Source organism: Gorilla gorilla, chromosome 11 (genome assembly GCF_029281585.2).
Source record: "Gorilla gorilla gorilla isolate KB3781 chromosome 11, NHGRI_mGorGor1-v2.1_pri, whole genome shotgun sequence".
NCBI lineage: Eukaryota > Metazoa > Chordata > Mammalia > Primates > Hominidae > Gorilla > Gorilla gorilla.
In genome coordinates this window covers 28552626-28575444 of record NC_073235.2, presented here as the reverse complement: position 1 = coordinate 28575444, position 22819 = coordinate 28552626, and the positions used below count along the sequence as shown (strand labels likewise).

Genomic DNA, 22819 nt, shown 5'->3' with positions numbered 1-22819 from the left:
AATTAAATGACACCGTGAAGAAAGAATCAGACAAATCCAGAAGGGGACATTCTACATAACAACTGGCCTGATGTCTTCACCAGGTCAATATTATGTAGTACCCCATGTAGTACCCCCTAGGGCCAGGTGAATGTTCCAGATCAGCACTGTCCAGTAGAATTTTCTGTGGTGACAGAAATACTCAATCATCTAAGTGCTACCAGTGAGCACTGGAAGTGTGGCTATGAGTCTGAGGAGCTGTATTTTAAATGCTATTTATTTATTATTTATTGATTATCAATGACTTTAGACAGTGGCATGTGGGAAGCATCTACCATATTGGGCAGTGGATTATCTACATTAAAAAGGCCTCGGCCGGGCGTGGTGTCTCATGCCTGTAATTTCAGCACTTTGAGAGGCCGAGGTGGGTGGATCACCTGACGTCAGGAGTTCAAGACCATCCTGGCTAACATGGTGAAACTACAAAAATTAGCTGGGCATGGTGGCGGGTGCCTGTAATCCCAACTACTGGGGGACTGAGGCAGGAGAATCGCTTGAACCCGGGAGGCGGAGGTTGCAGTAAGCTGAGATCATGCCACTGCACTCCAGCCTAGGTGACAAGAGTGTGACTCCACCTTAAAAAAAAAATTGCCTAGAAGTCATAGCTACTCCATGCAATGAGTGGTTCTTGATTGGTTCTATGTTTGAAAAAACCAACTATATGACCTTTTGGGGACTAACTGGGGGATATTTAAATGTGGTTTGGGTATTAGATGATATTAGGGAATTTTTTTGTTGATTATCTTATCTGCGATAATGACTATGTGTTTATGTAGGTAAATGTCATTTTTTTGAAATGATTCATATTGAAGAGTCATAACACTTGTAATTTACCTTAAAATACTTTAGCCAAAAAAAGTAAATGGAGAAAAATGTTAATAACTGTGAAATCTAGTTTCATTCTCTTTTCTGTTCTGCTTGAAGTATTCATAATAAAAAGGAAAACCCCCAAACAGAAGTAAAGGATCATTATAATTATAAACCAGGTTTTATTGAACATAAGATGAAATGCTTTCATAGTTTTTTATTTTATTTTTCAAAATAAAGTCTAAATATAAGCTTTTCTCCCCACTGTTGCCTATGGATTACAGTTCCTGCTTTAAGCAGATTTACCTTTAGTGGACTATTTTTTTGGTGCCAACATATTTGGGTAACAAGGACCCTGCATTCCTGGGTAAAGTGCTTACAAGCTTTACAGCAAATAATTCTAAAAAATTCCCTTTGAAAATGAGAGCAAAAACATTCCTTTTGAAAGCAGAGCCAAGGCCGAAGATATAAATTTGGGCGTTTCATACTTCCCTGCAGACTGGCTGTGCTGGCCCATTTCCCCGGCGACTCACTCATGCCATCTCCCTTCATAGACTGGGTTCTACTGTATCACTGAGCAGGGCTCCTATCTCTCAGATGGGGATAACCCTGGTCTCCCAGGAGGTAGTGAGGATTAAATGAGCTGGTGTTGTCAACCCCACAGCAGCCTCAGGCTGGGTCCTGAGTAGCCACTGATGGAGGTGTCGCCATTGCAGAGAGATGCTGGGTGTGTCACACCTCCAGAGCTTCCTTTGGCTCTCAGATTCGCTATGCAGGCTCTTTGAAAACAAAAGCCGCTGGAGGAATTTCCAGCAGGAGATTAACTAGGGGTCAAGGGGTCTGGACAGCCAGGGTGGTGGGTGAGGTGGTGGGCAGTACAACTGTAAGAAACCAATTGGTCTGAGCACAGAGAAGGGAATGGAGTATTTGAAGATATTATTTTGTTGGGTAAATCCTTTAACTTCCAAATGATATTGCAGTTCCCTGGGTTGGCTGTATTTTGTGCAAAGAAATGAGCCAGGCTTTATCCTCCTCAATGCTCCCAACCCCTGCTGAAGGCCATAGCATTGAATGAACCTGCACCTAGAAGCTGTTTTAAAATGCAGTGACCACGTTTATGCAGATGACTTACCATGTCTTTTACTCTCCAGCCCAGACTCCTCCTCTGAGCTTTAAACCTCAGTATACAGCTGCTTACACAGGTACTAACATGAATTTTGCAAAGGCACCTCCAATCTGGCCCACTATCCAAGACAAAATGCAAGGCTTGAGGCCCTCCGACACTTGCTCCTGCTTACATGAAAGGCATCATTTTCCATGCAGAAGCCTAAGGCATTCTTTTTTTTTTCTTTTGAAACGGAGTTTCACTCTCGTTGCCCAGGCTGGAGTGCAATGGCGCAATCTTGGCTCACCGCAACCTCCTCCTGGGTTCAAGCGATTCTCCTGCCTCAGCCTCCTAAGTAGCGGGATTACAGGCATGCACCACCACACCCGGCTAATTTTTGTAGTTTTAGTAGAGATGGGGTTGCTTCATGTTGGTCAAGCTGGTCTCGAACTCCCGACCTCAGGTGATCAGCTCGCCTCGGCCTCCCAAAGTGCTGGGATTACAGGTGTGAGCCACCGCACCTGGCTGCCTAAGGCATTCTGATCCCCTTCCTCCTTCTCTTCCCTCCCAGAGCCAATCTTAACTAAATCTGGTCAGTTTCTCCTCTACTGCCAGAATGCATACACTCTTGTTCCATTTTCACCCCCGCCATCTTCCAAACACTTGGCTCTTCATATATCACCCCTCTACATAACATTTCTTCAACAGCTGTCCATTGCTGTTGGGATCCTTAACAGGGCCAAAACTTTAGATGATCTGATCCTTACCCACTTCTCCTGCCTTATCTTATCTCATTCTCTGCTCTGACTCTAGTTCAACAGTGGAAAATGGACTTGGCCAGAAAGGGGATTGTTTAGCACCAGGCTGTGGGACACAGACTTCAGTAGAAGAGAAAGTTTGTTCTGGTTTCTTATCACAAATCTACCACCTGAAAAGCAGAGGGACACCACTAATATCATTGGGTTTTGACAACCTGAGCTGGATTTTAGCTGCCAGTTACCTCCCTTTTCTGGTTTGCAAAGCTCCCGCCTGTGTGTGCGGTTGGTGCCATAGGGTGGATGTGTGGGTTGACCCGGGTGACAGCGTGACCTGGTTTGAAGCCTACTGGCTTTCCATTGTTCCTTGAACCTGGATAGCAGTTGCATGGCATGGTAGATCAATCTTTAAATCCTGGCTGTTCCATTTAGTAGTTCTACAACCTTGGACAGGATTGGAACCTCTCTGATTCTCAGTTTCTTCATCTATAAAATAGGCACAATTTTATGTGTTCTGCCTGCCCCCAAGGGATTGCTCTGGGGCTCAAATAACTCATTCAGCCATCATGTATGGTGATCACACAGGTTACTGTTCAAACTGGGCCAGTTTTGAGACGGTCAGGGTATGCACTTCATAATTACACAGAAAGTCACCCTCTGTAGGGAGGACCATCTTCCTCTACACCTTGGCCTTTGCTTACAGGTCATTGCCTGGGTGGAGGTGAGCAGGGTTGCCATGCATCCTGAAGATGATGTCAAATGTGCTTGTAAAGGAATATGTGCTTTTTGTCCTCACAGAGATTATTTCAACTCCTCAGATAATCCAAGATAAACAGTGGATTGGTTTTCAGAAGCTACTAAATTACACACTTTAGTCCTGCTGAGATGGAACAACCCCCCTCTCCCTTTTAGGGGCCTGCAAACCCACAAGCATGGAAATAAGGAAAATCCCAAAGTTCCTTTAAGAGAAATTACAGGGATCTGGGTAGCCCCAGAGGTAATTAAGTAACTTGTTAAACAAGGATAGTAGCTTAAGAATAATAGCCAAGGGACTTAAAGCTCCAGAGATGTTTGTTTTCCCCATAGAAACTAAAGATAATGTCTTAACATATGTCCCTGAGTTGCCTTTCAGAAGCTTGGACTCCCCTGAGGACCCCCACTGAATGGATCAGCTGGCATAGAGACCCCAGATGAGGGAGAAACAAACTAAAGTTCAACTATTGTCCTTTGTTCTAAGTTTCTTTGTGAGGGTCTTCGAGAAAGTCACTCTCCCTAGCAAGTTAATGTTTTTCTACTGACTCCCTATTTTTTACAATTTTACTTTAAGTTCTGGGATACATGTGCAGAATGTGCAGGTTTGTTACATAGGTATACATGTGCCGTGGTGGTTTGCTGCACCCATCAACCCGTCATCTAGATTTTAAGCCCCACATGCATTAAGTATTTGTCCTGATGCTCTCCCTCCCCTTGCCCCTCAACCCCCCAACAGGCCCCGGTGTGTGATGTTCCCCTTGTCTTTATAGTAGCATGTGTCTTTATAGTAGAATGATTTATAATCCTTTGGGTATTGCTGCTGACGCCCTAATGTTTAAACAAAGCTTCTCTTACTTAACTAATTGCAAACCAGATCTTGGTATCTACCCATGATCTGTGAGCCTCCATTCAAGATGTCCCATCCTTTTAAGCTTACACCAATGTGTAACCTCTGTGTATTGATTTAGGATTTTGCCTGTAGATTCCGTTTTCCTGAAACTTGCCCCTGCCTTTAAAAACACTGGCCTGCGAGCCATCCAGGAGGCCAGATCTTGAGCAGTTAGCTGCCTGGTCCTCCTCGCTTAGTGCTCCGCAGTAACCACCCTCCTTTCTACCATGGCAGAAAGCTTGGTGTGAGTATCTGGTTTTATTGTGCAGGGAGAGTTTGGTTCTATAACACTGCCACTGTGTCTGGCAGATTAGAAATATTAGTTCTTTGAAGGGAAGCCTGCAAAGCAGGGACAAAGGCCGCATCAGCGGTAGAAAGGCATTACATAAACTCCCAGTCACCAGCTTGGACCCTAGTCCATTCTGTTCTCTTTAATCTTTTTCTTTTTGGATGGGGGCGGGGGCGGCGAGGTGGGGTAAGAAGCTTCCAGTAGAAACCAGAAAACCTGCTAGACAAATTCTAAAAGAGTTCTTAATATTCTCCACTTCTTTCCGCCTTTGTCCTTCAGTTTTCCTCAGTCTCTTTTTCTGTCTTTGTCTCTCTGCCTGGTCTCGTCTTCTCTCCCAAGTCTGTCTTAATAACCTCAGGTGCAGGGCGGTTTGTCATGCATCTTGCAGTGGGACAGCAGGAAACGGCTTGGTGGGACCCCCCTGTCTATCTGAGGGTAAACCATTCACTACCGTGGCTCTGCAACCAGGCGGGATAGAGTGAGGTGAATGAGGCACTCTACTGGAGGCAAACATTTTAAAGGCACCCAAAGTACTCAGGCGTCAATATTTTAATGCAATATTAAAAAAATAGTTAATGTGAGATTTCCATGGTGAGCAAAATTCCAAAAATTTAAATAAGGACAGGATCAGTGCCAGTGCACTGATTTTTAAATTTATTTTATTGCAACCTGAGGGAAAAGGAAAAATCTGTAATGTCAGTTCTGTCTTTACTTAGGATTTTGATATTTTGTTTATCATGGGTTTTGGGGGGATTAAATCTGCCACAAGGGCACTGCAGAGCTGAGCTTCCGTGGGAACTGCCATTCCGCTAGGGTAGGCTGTGCTTCCACAAAAGGGCTGGGCCCAAGAAAGTCCCATCCATTGCAAGCTACAAGGTGAAGGGGTAGAAGCGGCCCAGATGGAATTCCCATGGGGCTGCGGAGGGGAGAAGGCTGACCCTGAGAATGAGGGCCAGAGAGGAGGGTGAGCGCGGCCCCTCTTCCAGGCAGGAAGCCCTGCTGGACGCCCGCGTGGTGGTCCCCGAGACTCGCTCACGGCCACGTGGGAGGAGAGGCTGCAGCCCACGCGTGAGGAAACTGGGACGTCGTTTTGCGCACGTAGAGAGTGGTGGTCTCCAGGCGCTGCAGCTGTGGCCCCTTCAGAAGCACCTGCCAAGACACCTGCGGCTCCGGGCATCTGGAGAACCACGGCCCAGAAGGAGCCTACTGTTGGGGAGGGTGGGCCTGGGGCCACACACCCGTATCCCCCTCTGGGGGTAGAGACCAGAGCTGTCGTCTCGCACCCGCACCCGCACCCGCACCCGCACGCTCTTCCTCAGCAACTAAACCCTGCGCGGGCACGTCCGCAGGGCTGAGGCTGGCAGCCAATTCCATCTCTCTCTAGGGTCTCTTCTCCCAGGCCTTTCTCTCTGGAGACCTCTGGGTTAGGGGGACCAGAGTTCCCAGGACCAAGCAGCTGCTGTGGTTTCCACTGGGTCCTGCTCTCCTTGTACCCCTCCCTCTGCCTCCCACCTCGGCCTGTTCCCTAAGGCTGCTCCCGCGGGACCCTGTTGTCCGGCCCCAGCTCTGTGCTGAAGGGGGCTCAGGCAGTCCCTCTCATGTTTGTGGCCCTACCCAACACTCTGCCCTGGAGGGTCTTCAGAACCCCTTTGTTGGCGCAGAGGAGCCCACGCTTACCTCCCCTCACCCAGGATCCCCTTGTCCCGGGAGGGCCGCCCCTCAGACCACTCACTCTTATCCCTCCCTCCAGACCCCCACACATGGAGGCACAGGAGAGTCCCAGGCCAGCCCAGCCATGCCATGGAGCACAGTGCTGCTGTGCCCACTTGGGTGCAGGGGTTTTATTTGGAAGGTGATTCCAAAGGAAGCAGGAGAGAGGAAATGGGGCAGTGGGCAACAGGAAAGGAGGCAAGAACAATATAAGGTAGGACTTTGAGGTCACCACTGTGGGCAGTGGGGCCACTTCCAAGGATTGTTCCCTGAAAAGCCAGGCGCCTTCTACCAGGTCCCATCCACCACTGGTTGGGGTGGGCCCCAGGAGGCATCAAGGACTTGGGGAAGGTGCACAGACTCACAGCTGTTCCTGCTCATTCCTTAGGTCTCAGAGCCTCCTCCACCTGTCCGAGACCTGGAGTGCCCACTCTGCACTTGGAGCTTCCTCATGCTGGGTTGTTTCCACACGTGAGCACCTGTGGATGGGATCACAGGTCTTCCCTCACTTTCCTCTTGTCTCCACCATAGTTCACGGTCTGGCACACAGATTGGCCCGCATCAGGCCTGCAGTAACTGCTTTTCAGATAAAAGTGTTAACTCACAGAGGACAAACACTTTTCTTCTCTTTTGCCAACTCTTATTAGTCAGTAGCGGCTACTTGGAGGAATGTGTTAGGTGAGATTCTGAGGCTGGATTCAGGTTTGGCAGAGAAGAGTGTCTCTCATGGAGGGCCATGGTGGTGGCAGCACTCATGTCTCCGCTGACATTTCTTAAAGTTAGACTTTCTGTAAAGGGAGGCAGTTTTTTAGACACTAGAATATCTTAGGACTTGTCTAAGGAATCGGCGCAGTCTAGTGAACATGCTTGGAATGTAGGTTTTTGTGACAAAGGGAAGAAGCCCCTTACAATGGTGATTGCTTATTAGATTCTAGAAACTGTGCTAGGTATTTGATATGTTTTCTCATTTAATCTCCATAGTATCCCCAGAAGTTCATGTTATTTCCATTTTTCTTGATGACTAAGTTGAGACTCAGAGATGTTGAGTAAATGTTACCAAGATCACACAGTTATGAAGCCGATGTTCTCATCACATCACTATTCCTTGCAGGCAAACCTCTGCAAGCACAAGCATGAGACCAGTCAGCAGTCTGGGGAGTGTACGTGGAGAGTTTACTCTATTGCACCCAATGACATTAACAGGGGCAGAGAGACCCAAACACTGCAAGTGCCAAGAGAAAAGATAATTTAGGCTGAGCTGGTGATCAGAGAAAGCTTCCTGGAGGAAGCAGAGCATGAGGAGAGCCTAGAAAGGAGAAAAATGGTTGGCATCTGGGTAGCAAGAGAGTAGGGGATGGACATATTGGGAGGGGCACAGCCCTGGTCAGAGGGAGATAGCCCTGGGAATCGGACAGGCATGTTGGTGACCAGTGTGGATGGCCTGAAGGTTGGTGGAGGAGCTGAGCCTCAAAGCACAGATGGTTGGGGACCTGCAGAACTGGATTTGGTAGCAAGACAGAGCTGGAGCAGACACAGAGGCAGTGTGGTGGCTGCAGGGTTTGGAGGCATTCATCAGGGAATACCACCTGCAGATATGGGATGAAAGGACAGGAGCCTCAGCAAGGGCTCTTGTGAAGGGTGTGGTGGGCTGGGATGTGTTTTCACCCACACATACATGCCTACCTCCCTGAGCCCTCCTAGGTAAGGGAGCTGTGACCTCGCACAGGCCAGGTGAACTCCTCTAAAGGCTGATGCTTCCTGAACTGCAAGGGTGGAAGTTACTTTCAGTTCCCTGCATTCATTGTTAACTGAGGAGGATGCTAACCGGGGCTGTTGTTTACATCAGATAATAATCAATAAACCCCATGAGGGAGCCTGCAGTGTGGCCAGCAGGGGAAGTCACCAGCCTGTGGGGGCTCCACAGTGGGCCCAACCTACCACTTGAATTTCATACTTCTGCAGAGTGATTTCTTGAAGGCTTCTTAAGTGACTGCCTAAACCCCTAGTCACAGAAGGTGTTTCAGCTGCCAGTGGCCAAAATCCCAACTCGAGCAGCATTTCAGGAGCAGGGGATTGATTTGCCTGGGTGTTAGGCTCAGTTCCCTAGTTCCCACGTCCATTCAATGTGAGTCTCTTGGCTCTGCTTTCTTCTCCATGCTGGGAGCCACCCTCAGGCTGGCCTTGAACTCCTGACCTCGTGATTCGCCCACCTTGGCCTCCCAAAGTGCTGGGATTACAGGTGTGAGCCACTGTGGTATCACCTTTAACTCAAAACAGTCAATATGCTGTAGCAACGTATTTTGGGGTGGCATGTTCTTTTTTGGGGGGGTGGGAGGGGCTGTTTCTCTGTTGTCCAGGTTGGAGTGCAGTGGTACAACCATGGCTCACTGCAACCTCAACCTCCTGGGCTCAAGCGATCATTCTGCCTCAGCCTCCCAAGTAGCTGGGACCACAGACACACACCACCACGCCTGGCTAATTTGTGGTGGCATGTTCCTAACTCCTTCACTCTCTTTGCTTGTCCACCTCTCTGCTACTGTCTCTGCCACTGTGTTTCTCTGTCTCTTTGTGTCTCTGTCTCTTAGTCTCTCCCTGTCTCTTTCTCTCTTATGTATCACTCTCAGTCTCTCTGTCTCTCAGTCTGTCTCTTTCTCTCTCTGTATGCATCTCTCTCAATCTCTCTTTCTCTCTGTATCTGTCTCTCTGTCTCTCAGTCTGTCTCTTTCTCTCTCTGTATGCATCTCTCTCAATCTCTCTTTCTCTCTGTATCTGTCTCTCTGTCTCCCAAAACCACACACTTGCTTTCTCTGCTCGTCCACACATGTGGGCACACATGGCTGCCCAGCCCAGATACGACTCACTTCCTAGGACATGTTTAGCAGAACTAGAATAGAGTGCTCAAGCTGGGTAGACTAATGTTAGCAGTGAGAAGAACTCGGGAAACATGCTGCTTGGATTTTGACCCCCAGTCTAGCACTTACTAGCTGTACACGTGTTACCTATTAATAACTTCTCTGACCAAGTGGTGAGAACAATAGCACTTATCTCACAGGGGTTTTGTGATGATTAAATTACAACAGTAATTTAAAAGAGAACCCGGCAGTGGTTAAGTACACTGATAATGTTCACAAATCTTATTCTTGTTCTTCACCTTCTTGACATTGTTGTTGCCATATCTGAATTCCAATGTCAGTTTCTGAGAATCAGAGTCTGAGTGGCTCAGGTTATACTGGACTGTATGTTTGGTATATTTGGTGCAATTGGCTGAACAAAAGCCAGCACTGGAGAGCCACCATGGCCCACCCAAGAGCATGGGGGTGGAGTGGGGAGACAGGTGGACCTCCGGAAAGGAAGGGATGGGTTGAACAGCAAGCCAAAGATGGCTCTGAGAGCCAGGGTCACCAATCATCCCAGTTTGCCTGGGACTGAGGGGTTTCCCTGGAAATGAGACTTTCAGTGCCAAAATAAAGAAAGTCCTGGGAAACTGGGAAGGTTGGTCACTCTATAAGTCAAAACTGATTTTGATGACTTCCAGATGGGGTCAGCATGCCCGGCAAAATGTGTGTTGATGAAATCCCTTTTGAAATCCCTGGAGAAGGGTGAAAAGGTGGATAAGGCCATTTTGCAAGCCTTTTTGCAATATGTCCTAGTCTGCTCCCACCTAGGGAGGTTTGAATCCACCACCCCTCTTCCCTGCCACTCCCCAGCCCTGACCTTGCTTGCTGCTGACATTGGTTAGCTTTTCCAATACTTCTGTAACTGGCAAAAAGGTCTGGCTGCTCACCACTTGTAAAAAGGAGCCAATGTAACAAGAGTGAGGTGTGATAAAAAGAGAATGAGTTTTATTATCCATGCTAGCATGGGGAGGAGTGAATGAAATTCTTTCCAAAAATGTCCACTCTTCAGTTTGTGGAGGGAATGCGGTACTTTTTAAAGAGAGGGTTTGGAATGAGAGGCGGGGGCGGAGGTGGGGGGCGGGGGCTACGAGGTGCCAGCTGGCATGATCCGCTTCTATGGCTCAACTTGAATTATTGTATTATCTGGCGAAGGGGCCGGCACCATCGTGGCTGGGGGTGTCTGCTCCATATTAGGATCTGGCCGCTGAAGCTTCTACAGGAATATATGACCAGATAAGTGAGTATGGTGTGTATTTAACAAGCATCTAGGTAAATAAATGCGCATAAGACAGAGGAGCACAGAGTGGGAAAAGAAAGGGAGGGGAGGTTCACAGCACATTTCCAGGCTGTATTTCAAGATGAAAGATAAGGCATATGCAGTTTGTCTCAAAGTTATGTCTTGAAACTGGGGGAGGGGAGGAGGAAAGGGAAAAGGAAAAAGTTTTAAAACATGGTTTGAGGCTAAGCTGCTCAGTTACACCTGCAGTGTGTCAGCTGTCTCCCAATGCCAGCGCCATGACTAAGAAGGTCTTTCCCACCTCCTAAAACTTCTCCTTCCACTGACCTGCCACAGCACATGAAACTTGACTATTTTCTCCTTTGGTTTAATGCACTCAAGACTGAATTAAGATTCAAGTGTTTTATGGAAGGCAGAGTGCATTAAGCTGTTATGGCTCATTAGGGTCTTAGCCTGGATAACTTCATTGGATTAGTCAGTCCCTGAGCAGTGCTACAGTCTAGGGCACAGAAGACTGATGCTTGGAAGGGAGAGGGGAAAACTGCAGCAAGAGGCTGACCCAGCCAGAAGATCAGCGCCCTAGTGGTGCCAAGGCAGGAGTGGGTGGAGCAGCCCTAGTGCAGGGAAGGCAGGGGGAGGAGGCAAGTACTGTCTCCCCCAGTCAGCTGTCCAGACTGTGCTCAACTGGAAGTGCTTGCTTCTCCCCTATCCAGGGGAAACTGGTTGAGAACTTGGACAACTTTTTAAAGAGTTAGGAAGAAAAGGATGGGGCTGAGAATGGCCTGGACTTGGGGCTGATATGGAACATCCCCAGTGCATCTCTAAGGAAAACTGGCTTTCAGGAGTTGCTTCTTTTCTGAGTCTGGTTTTTTTTTTCGGTATCCATGTATGGTGGGCAGGGACATTGGGACATGAAGAGGGGAGTTATGTGATATATTCACTCATTCACCAACTCCCTCACTTGCCCACTGATGGAACTATTTTTAAGCAAAACGACACTTTAAAAATAAGCTTATAAGACTGACCAAGAAAAAAGGAGAGATGACTCAAATTACTAAAATCAGTAATGAAAGTGGGAACATTACTACCCATTCTACAGAAATAAAAAGTATTATAAGAGAGTACTATGAACAATTGTATGCCAAGAAATGGGATAATCTAGATGGAATGAACAAATTTCTAGAAACATAAAACCTACCAAGGCTGAATTACAAAGAAATAAAAAATCTGAAAAGACCTATAACTAGTAAGAAGGTTGAATCAGTAATCAAAAATCTCCTGATAAAGAAAAGTTGTGGATCTGATGGCTTCACTGCTAACTCTACCCAGCATTTAATAAACTAATGTCTATTATTCTCAAACTTTCCCAACAAATTGAAGAGGAAGGAACACTTTCTAACTCATTTTGTGAGGACAACATTGCCCAGGTACCAAAGCCAGACAAAGCTATGAACATTGATGTAAAAATCTTTAGCAAAATACTGGAAAACTGAATTCAGCAGCATATTAAAAGGATTATACACTATAACCAAATGTGATTCATACCCAGAATGTAAGGATGGTTCAACCTGTGAAAACTGATCAATATAAAACACCACATTAATGCAAGAAAGGAAAAAAAATGACATGGTCATCTCAGTTGATGCGGAAGCAGCATTTGACAGAATTCAACACTTATAATAAAAAGAAGCAGCACTCTAGGAATAGAAGGAAACCATCTCAACATAAGAAAAGCCATGTATGAAAACTGAGGCAACATCATGCTTAGTGGTAAAAGACTGAAAACTTCTTCTAAGATAAGGAACAAGCCAATAATGCCCACTTTTGCCACTTTTTTTCAATGTATTACTGGAAGTGCTAGCTAAACAATTAGGCAAGATGAAGAAATAAAAGGCATCCAAATCTGAAAGAAAGAAGTACAGTGATCTCTGTTCACAGATGATCTGATCATAGATCTAGAAGGCCCTAAAGTTCCTTCCACAAAACACTATGAGAACTAACAAGTGAATTCAGCAAAGTAGCAGGATACAAAATCAACAAGCAAAAATCAGTTGCATTTCTGCACACTCACAATGAACAATCTGAAAAGGAAATTAAGAAAAGATCCTATATACAATATTATCAAAAGTATAAAATACTTAGGAATTAACTTATCCAAGGATGTGAAAGACTTGTACAATGAAAACTACAAGACGTTGCTGGAATAAATTAAAGAACACAAAAATAAATAGAAAGGCATCCCATGTTTGTGGATTGGAAGACTTAATATTGTTAAGATGTCAATATTACCCAAAGTGATCTACAAATTCAGTACAATCCCCATAAAAATCACAACAAACTTTTTGCAGAAATAGCAAAATATATCCTGAAATTCATATGGAATCTCAAGAAAAACCAAATAGGCAAAACTATCTTGAAAAAGAAGCAGAACGTTGGACTCACACTTCTTGATTTCAAAATTTACTAAAAGCTACAATAACCAGAACTGTGGTACTGCATAAAGATAGGCATAGATCAATGAAACAGAATAGAGAGGTCACGAATACATCCTTGCATAAATGGTCAAATTAGTTTCTACAAGTGTGCCAAAACCATTTAATAGGTAGTGGACAATCTTTTCAACAAATGGTGCTGGGAAAACTGGATATCCACATGCAAAAGAATGAAGTTGGACCCTTATCTAACCCCATATACAAAAATTAACTCAAAATAGATCAAACAGCTAAATATAAGAGCTATAACTATGAAACTCTTAGGAGATAACATATGGCAAAAACTTAATGAAACTGGATTTAGCAGTAATTTCTTGGATATAACACTAAAGACAAGGCAATAATAATAAAAACGGACAAATTGGATCTCACAAAAATTTTGAAAATTTGTGCATCAAAAGACACAATCAACAGACTAAAAAGACAATGTATAGAATGATAGAAAGTATTTGCAGATTACGTATCTAATAAGGGATTAATATTTAGAATATCTAGGGGACTCCTAAAACTTCACAACAACCTCAAAAAAACCCAGTTCGAAAATGGGCAAAAGATTTTGTTATGAAAGAACTGAATCTGCCGGCACTGTGGTCTTGGACTTTCCAGAATTGTGAGAAATAAATATTTGTTTTTTAAGCCATCCAGTCTGTGATATTTTTGTTACAGCAGCCCAGCAGCTAAGACTGACTTGAATAGACATTTCTCCAAGGAAGATGCTAAGACTGACTTGAATAGACATTTCTCCAAGGATGACGCTAAGACCGACTTGAAAAGACATTTCTCCAAGGAAGATGCTAAGACTGACTTGAATAGACATTTCTCCAAGGAAGACATACAAATGGTCAATAAACACATGAAAAGATGCTAAACATCACTGAATATTAGGGAAATGCAAGTTAAAACCACAAAAAGATACCAACTCACACCCAGTAGGATGGCTACTCCCTATTTTTCTTTCTATCTATCTATCTATCTATCTATCTATCTATCTATCTATCTATCTATCTATCTCTATCTATCATCTATCAATCATCTCACGAGACAATAACAAGTATTAGAGAAGACGTGGAAAAATTGGAACCCTTGTGCATTGCTGGTGGGAATGTAAATTGGGGCAGTTGCCATGGAAAACAGGATGGCAGTTCCTCAAAAAACTAAAAACTATAGTAGAGTTACTATATGATCCAGCAATTGTACGTTTGGGTAGATACCCAAAAGAATTGAAAGCAGGGTCTTGAAGAGATATTGTACACCCACCTTCATAACAGCGTTACTGACAGTAGCCAAAAGGTGGAAGCAACCACTGAACTGTATACTTAAAAATGGCTAAGACGATACATTTTATAGTATGTGAATTTTGTGATAGTTAAAAATATGAGAAACAAGAATAATCTGGGATTTGTTATTCAGATTGAGGATGTGCCTTAAGCTTTCTAGAACCGCAGGTTTGTAAGTCTCAGCTTTCCGCCAGAGGTAATACTCAGTGGTGTATCATTTCTTTCTTCCCCTTCTCTTTCCCCTTCCTCCTCTTTGTCCTTCTCTGCTCTTTTTTTTCTTAAAAATGCAAAGCTAACTATGATTAATCCAGAACTTTATGTAATACAACCATGAGTCAGAAAATAGTTATTTTCAGTCCATGTGTCATGACTCCAAAGTCGTGGGAAATAAGACATGGTGCTTATGGTGAGAAAATGGTTACTATTGATTTACGGCCATTACCATACCAAAGGTGCCATAAATAGTTATCTGGGATGCTCCAGACGAGAGAACTAGGGGTAACCTAGCTTTCCAGTTAGTTGTGGACTTAGGTCTTCACATTGTTAAGAGAGACTTTTTAAAAATTTAAAAATGGTTTTCATATAGAAATAAAAGTAATTTTTGCTTTTTTGGATGCTATTGTAAATGATCCTGTACTTTAAATTTTATTTTCCAATTTACTTCTTGCTCCTGTCTAGAAAGAAAATTACATATGTTGATTCAAAAACTTGTATAAAATGTTTATAGTCGTAGCTTTATTCATAATCACTTCAAAATGGAAACAACTCAAATGTCCATCAACAGGTGAGTGGTTATTGCAGAATATCCCTGCAATAAAATGCTACTTAGCAATAAAAAGCTACTGATACCTGCTACAACATGGGTGTATCTCAAAATATGCTGTGTGAAAGAGGTCAGACAAAAAAGTACATACTTCGTGATTCCATTTATATACATCTTTAGAAAATGAAACCTCTATAGTGACATGCAGAGAGTGGTAGCCCAAGGATAGGGGAAGCACGGGAGAGAGGGGCAGGAGGAAACTTTCAGAGGTGATGGATGTGTTCACAATCTTGACTGTAGTTTTGGTTTTACAGGTGTACACACGTGTCGAAACTTACCAAGTTGTTTGATTTAAATGTGTGCAGTTTATTATATGTCAATTACACCCCCCAAAAGCTGTTAAATAAAGAATGAGTCCTCCAGGAAAAGGAAAAAACAGAGTTTTCTGAATTGACCTTGTATCCTGCAACTTTGGTAAATTTGGTTATTAGTCCTTACAGTTTTTTGTAGGCTTTTTGAGATTTTTCATGTGCACAGTTATATCTTCTGTGAAAACGGCAGTTTTATTTCTTTCCAGTTGTTATGACCTTTACTAATTTTTCCCTGCCTGTTGGGCTGGGAAAGATCTCCATTACTGTGCTGAAATGAAATGGCAGGTGGACACCCTTGCCTTGCTCTTGATCTCAGGGGAAAGCATTCAGTCTTTCACCAGTAAGTAGGATGTTAACCATATATATTTGTAGATGCCCTTTATCAGATTGAGGACATTCATTCCTACTCCAATTAAAAAAAAATCAGAGGCTGGGCACGGTGGCTCACACCTGTAATCCCAGCACTTTGGGAGGCCGAGGCAGCCGGATCACGAGATCAGGAGATCGAGACAATCCTGGCTAACATGGTGAGACCCCATCTCTACTAAAAATACAAAAAATTAGCCGGGTGTGGTGGCAGGCGCCCGTAGTCCCAGCTGCTCGGGAGGCTGAGGCAGGAGAATGGCGTGAACCCGGGAGGCGAGCTTGCAGTGAGCCAAAATCGCACCACTGCACTCCAGCCTGGGTGACAGAGCGAGACTCTGCCTCAAAAAAAAAAAAAAAACAAAAACACAAATGGTTGTATTTTGTCAAATGTTTTCTCTGCATCAATTGATATAATCATGTGATTTTCTCATCTTTTGTGTTAATGTGTTGATTAAATTTTGGATGTTGATGGCATTGATGTGGTGATTAGTTTTTGATATGAATGTTAAGCCAAATTTATATTCCTGGGATTAACTCCACTTGGTCGTGGTTTTTAAAGTATATTGGTGGGTTGTGGTGGCTTTATGAAATGAGTTGGAAAGTGTTTCTTTCTCTTCTGTTTGCTGAAATAGTTTGTGTAAGATTTTATAGAATTCATCAGGAAAACCATCTGGGCCTGGAGTTTTCTTTTTGGGAAGGTTTTAAGTTATGTCATTAAAAAATAGACAGATGAAAGGCTTTTCAGATTTTCTTTTTCTTCTAGATCAGTCATGTAGTGATTTCTGTCTTTCAAGGACTTCTCCATTTAATCTAAGTTGTTAAATTTATTGGCATGGAGTTTGTCATGGTATTTCTTTATTATCCTTTCTATTATTACTGAATCAAACCCAGGTCTTCTTCCCCAGCTCAGTAAAGGCCGACATCCACACCAGGGTTTTGCAGGGAGAGAAAGGAGGGTGTTTATTCGCAGGGCAGCAAGCAAGAAAAATCAGGCAGCTCACGTTTAAGACCTGACCTCCCTGGTGGCTTACAAGCAAGGGCCTTTAAAGGCAGGGGTACATTTCAGGAAAGCAAAAGTTATAGGCAAAATAGTAAGTCAATACATGGAAGTTTGGCCTAAAAAGGCAGGATATCTTGAAGGCAGGGGTTGGGGGCCTATAGGTCATAGGTAGATTCAGAGATTCTCTTATTTTCAATTGGTCAAGGAAGCAAAACTTTGTCTAAAACTTGAAGTCCACAGAAAGGAATGTTGAGCTCCGGCCTGTGGACGTGACCCTCTTCCAGGCCTCTCGGGAAGAAATTTGAAACAAAGAATGGTGGTCAGTTCCCCCTTATGTTAGATCTAAGCTCCAGCGGATGGCATTTTTCAGTTGGTGGGGGTCTGGGTTTTTGAAAACAACTCAGGAACATATGTTAAGATAAGTTTCCATAGGAACCAAACATCTTGTGACTGTAACTTCCTTGGCTATTGTTTTAAGCTATTACCTTCTTGCTTATCAGGTTGCTCATTTACTTCTCAAGGCCAGCTAGGTGTCTGGAATTTCCCTTGAAGAAACTAAAGATTTTCCTTCATTTCCATGCTTGGCAGAGTGGGAGGGGAGGCCCAGGAGGCCAGGAGGAGGGGTCCCTACTCCATCCCATTATGTCTATAGCATTTGTAGTGGTGTCTGCTCTTCCATCCCTGATGCTGGTACTTTGTGTTTTCTCTTCTCTGTCTTGCTTAGTCCAGCTAGAAGTTTATCGATTTTCTTAACCTTCCCAAAGAACCAACTTTTGGTTTCATTTATTTTCTCTGTTGGTTATTTATTTTCTGTTTCTATTGATTTCACTTTTATATTTGCAATTTTCTTTTGTCTACTTATTTTGGGTTTAATTTGCACTTCTTTTTTAGTTTTTAAATGTGAAATCATAGGTGATTAATGTTAAACCTTTTTTTCTGGGATGATTACAGCTTGAGCTGTATTCTACAGATACTGATATTTTGTATTTTATTAACATTTAATCTATTTAGAGATTTTCCAAAATTACAAAAAGTATTCTAATTAAATTCCTTTTTGGTCAGAGAATATATTTTGTGTGATTTCAATCTTTTGGAATCTCTTGAGCCATACTCTCTGTTTTGGTGAAAGTTCTACATACACTTGAAAAGGCAGGATATTGGTTTTAGTGCTCTACAGAGTCAAACAGGCCATCACTTCTCAACCGGGGGTGATTTTCTTCCATCAGGAAACACTTGGTAATGTCTAGTGATACTTTTTTGTCACCCCTGAGGGGAGGGAGCTACTGGCCTCTTGTGAGTAGAGGCCAGGGATGCTGCTAAACATCCTACCATGCACAGGGCAGCCCCCACAACAAAAAATTTCGCAGCCCCAAGTGCCAGTGGTGCCAAGGTTGAGAAACTGCATTGTTGGTTAAAGTGTTGTTTAAATCATCTATATGCTTACTGATACTTTGTTGAGTAGCTCAATCAATTATGGAGAGAAGAATGTTAAAATTTACAACTAGGGGCTGGGCGCAGTGGCTCACGACTGTAATCCTAGCACTTTGGGAGGCCAAGGTGGATGGATCACTTGAGGTCAGGAGTTTGAGACCAACCAGGCCAACATGGTGAAACTTTGTCTCTACTAAAAATACAAAAATTAGCTGGAAATTGCTTGAACCCGGGAGGCAGAGGTTGCAGTGAGCTGAGACCATGCCACTGCACTCCATCCTGGGCAACAGAGTGAGACTCTGTCTCAAAAAAGATTTTACCACTATGATTGTGGATTTTTCTATTTCTCCACTTATTCTATCAGTTTTTGTGTCATTTATTTGATACTGTTATTAGGTACAGACACTTTAAAGATTGTGATATTTTCTTAATGAATTGACTCTCTTATTATTATGAGATGTCCTATAGTAGTCTGCTGGGTGGCCATAGCAATGTACCACAGACTGGGTGGCTTAGACAACAGGAATTTATTTTCTCGAAGTCCTGGATGCTGGAAGTCCGAGATCAATGTGTCAGCAGTTTGGTTTCTCCGGAGATCTCTCTCCTTGGCCTGCAGATGGCTGTCTTCTCCCTGTGTCCTCACATGGCCGTCCGTCCCTCTGTGTGTGTCTCTGTCCTAATCTCCTCTTATGAGGCCATCAGTCATCTTGCATTAGGGCTCACCCACATGACCTCATTTGAACTTAATTATCTCTTTAAAGACCTGTCTCTGAATGCAGGCACATTCTGAGGTACCCGGGTTAGGACTTCAGCATACGAATTTTCAGGGACACAGTTCAGTCTATGACATATCCCTTTTTAATCTCAGGTACTGCTCCTATATTCAGTGGGAAAGATAGTAAACAAACTACATGACCATGTAAGTACTTAATGTAAGGTGCTGATGTGGCATGACAAAATTAAAGCCAGGTGAGGAGATGCAAAGTCCAGGCAGGAAGACATTGTTTAAAGGGGAGGTCAGGGAATGGAGCGTCTGAGCAGACACAGCAGGTCTGCTTCTAGCCTGTCAATGCTGGGCAGAGGTCGCGCTATCATAATTTGTGTAGTTTATGGCGTTCTCATGTATGATAGGCAGAGGCCAATCTTTAGCTTTCTCATTTAATCTTGGCTTGGCTATGTTGTTCCTTTGCTTTTCCATATGAATGTTAGGTTTAGTTTGTCAAATTCCATGATTAACTCTATTAATTTAACTGAGGAAAAACTTTCATTTTTTTTGTATAGATGAGACATTCCATAGTTATAAGTTTTATTTTTTAAAAACTCCATGCAGACAAGAGAAAAGGAAAATAGAAACAGTTATCTGCCCTAATAAAAAATCATAAATATTTATATCTTTTAGAAAACAAGGGTATCAATTTAAATATTATTAAAGGGCAAGAAAACTACTAAGGAAGAAAAGTGATCAGAATTACATACACTTTAGGAGTTAAAAGTTATTTTCATAGGCCATAGTGATAATTTCTGAAGTTTAGGAATCTTTCAATATTATTTTGTGACAAATAAGAAAAAGTAAGGATATTTAATGATACTTTCCTGCACCTGGAGGGAAAGGGGCAAAACTTCCTTCTTATTTTGTTGAGATTTCTTTCACCAGCATTTTATAAGGGCCTATCATTCTACGACTGAATACTAGAACTCCTTTAGTTAGCACCAGAGGAAGGAAAGGAAAACAGATCAGAAGCTTACAACTTGCGCAATGAAAAACAAGTGGGGGACAATGTGATAATTAAGTAAATGACATAATAGTTTCCATCTATAATCATTTGGGATTTGGGTTGGAACTGCTAACTAGAATTGATAGACTGATTTGGAGGAGAATTGCCATCTTTATGATATTAAGTCATCCCACACGTGAACATCTTTTAGTTTTCCACTTATGTAAGCTTTCTTTTTCTTTTTTTAAAACTCAATGTTTTTAACCTGTAAAGACCTTGCACATATTTTGTTACCTTTACTCCCAGTACCTGCTTGTTTTGTTGTCATTGTAAAGTCTGTCTCTTATAGAATTTAATCTTCTGATTGGCTGGTGCTGTTGGATGGGCGTGAGCAGCAACCTGCTGAGCTCACTCATTAGTGCCTCTATTATTTCCGGAGATCTGAGACATCTGCAAACATCATCTGCAAATAGTGGTTTTTAAAAACTTTCTTCTTAATTCTCACACTTGTTTTTCTTACACTATTTTCATAGCTAGGAGCTCCAGGACAAAGTTAACCAGAAGTGATGATGGCATTGAGAGCGCGGATGAGCTGGCAGGAGTCTGTCTTGCTCCGGGTTCTGGAGGGGGATGCTTCTCATGTTGTGCTGTTATGGACATTTGCTGCTGTAGGGTTTTGATAGATGCACTTTACCATATTAAGGAAGTTTCTTTTTATTTCTAGCTTTCTAAGTTTTTTTTAAGAAAAAAATTTTTTCTTAAATAATGAGTGTTGAATTTTATTAAAGGAGTTTTATATATTTACTGAGATTTTGCTATTTTTCTCCTTTGTCATGTTTATATACATCTGGTGTGTATGAATCTGAATTTGAATGTTTATAACACTTATGTCTGAATTTTTTTAATATTTAGCATTTTTATATTTGTGTATACTAAATACATAAACCAGTAACACAGTCTTTTTTTTTTTTGAGACAGAGTTTCGCTCTTGTTGCCCAGGCTGGAGTACAATGGTGTGATATCAGCTCACTGCAACCTCCACCTCCGGGGTTCAAGCAATTCTCCTGCCTCAGTCTCCTAAGTAGCTGGGCTTACAGGCGCATGCCACCATGCCCGGCTAATTTTGTATTTTTAGTAGAGACAGGGTTTCACCATGTTGGTCAGGCTGATCTCAAACTCCTGACCTCAGGTGATCCTCCCGCTTCTGCCTCTCAAAGTACTGGGATTACAGGCCAGTAGCATAGTCATTTATTATCATTATCAGTTGTTATGTACTGTACATAATTGTATGTGCTAATCTTTTCTATGACCGGCAGTGTGGCAGGTTTATTTACACCAGCATCACCACAAACACATGAGTAATGCGTTTCGCTATGACTTTACAATGGGTATCATGTCACTTTGTGACAGGAATTTTTCAGCTCCATTATAATCTTATGAGGCCACTGTCGTATGGGCAGTCTGTTGTTGACTGAAACATGCAGTACCTGACTGTGGAGTCTTGCAGATGACTGTGGAGTCATGTTGAGATGAGGTCATACTGGATTAGCATAGGCCCTAATCCAATGGCTGGTGTCCTTATAGAAAGACAGAAATGTGGATATAGAGACTCAGGAAAGAAGGCCATATCATGTTAGAGGCAGAATTGGAGTGATGCAGCTGCCTGCCAAGGAATGCCAAGGGTTGCTGGCAACCAGCTGGAAGAGGCAAGGAAGGATCTTTTCCTTGAGCCTTTGGAGGGAGCATGGCCCTGCTGTCACCTTGATTTCAGACTTTTGGCCTCCAGAACTGGACTGTGGAAAATTATATAAATTTTTTGTTTTTGAAAAGGCAGCATCTTGCTATATTGCCTAGGATGGTCTTGAACTCCTGGCATCAAGTGATCCTCCTTGCCTTGGCCTCCCAAAATGCTGGGGTTATAGGCATTAGCCGCTGTGCCTGGCCAATGCCATGCTTTCTTAATTGTCATCTGTGATGATTAATTTTATGTCAACTTGGCTAGGCCATGGTGCTCAGATATTTGGTTATTTTTCTGGATGTTTCTGTCAACACATTTTTAAAGATGAGATGAACACGTAAACTGGTGGTCTTCGAGTAATGCAAATTACCTTCCCTAATGTGGGTGGGCCTCACCCAATCAGTTGAAGGACTTAATAGAACAAAGACTGACTTCCTCTAAGAAAGAAGGAATTCTGTCAGCAAACTTGCCTTTGGACTCAACTGTAACTCTTCCTTGAGTATCCAGCCTGCCAGCTCTAGATTTTGTAGATTTTGAAGTTACCAAGCTTCCACAATAAACCTCTCTCTCTACATAGACACATTCTGCTGGCTTTGCTGGAGAATCTTGAGTAATACAACATCATTTTATAATGTTGCGATAGCTGTAGAGCAAGTGTATTCACCTTTTTCTTTTGAAAAAAGTGCCATGGTTTATCTGAGTCCTTTGCATTTTTATTGATTTAGGTCTTCTTCATTTTTCCTCAACAATGCTTTGTGGTTTTCAATGGCAGAGGTCTTGCACATCTTCCCTCCCTCCTTACAAACATCTCAGCCACTCTAATGATCTGTTGTGGTCTTAGGACCCAACAGTGAGCTCCCTGAGAAGGTAAAGACTAACTTTTCTCCTCTGCATCCCTAGTACCTAACACAGGCTTGACCCAGCTAATATTTGGGTAACAAATATTTCTTGTGTAATTTAATTAATTTTATTATTCATGTAGAGGGTGACTTTTTTCAGTGGTCCGCCAAAGGATTAATAATGCAGCAGTGAATCATCAAACATGTCCTGAACACCCATCGCAGGCAAGGATGCTCACTGAGCACATCCTCTTATTTTGTAACGTGACTCTCCCCAGCATGGGCACGGGCACCAGCCCCAGCTGACAGCATCTCTGGGTTCCCAGCATTGGGCATTGCTCATTCC

General features: G+C 43.1%; 1 non-coding gene across 1 annotated transcript; it reads right to left on the bottom strand.

The window, feature by feature from the left end:
- Positions 1-4826: 4826 nt before the first annotated feature.
- Positions 4827-4888, bottom strand: LOC115933845 (U7 small nuclear RNA). The gene has a single exon (XR_004069692.1). It is a non-coding gene; the product is annotated as a U7 small nuclear RNA (small nuclear RNA).
- Between the last annotated feature and the right edge of the window lie 17931 nt (positions 4889-22819).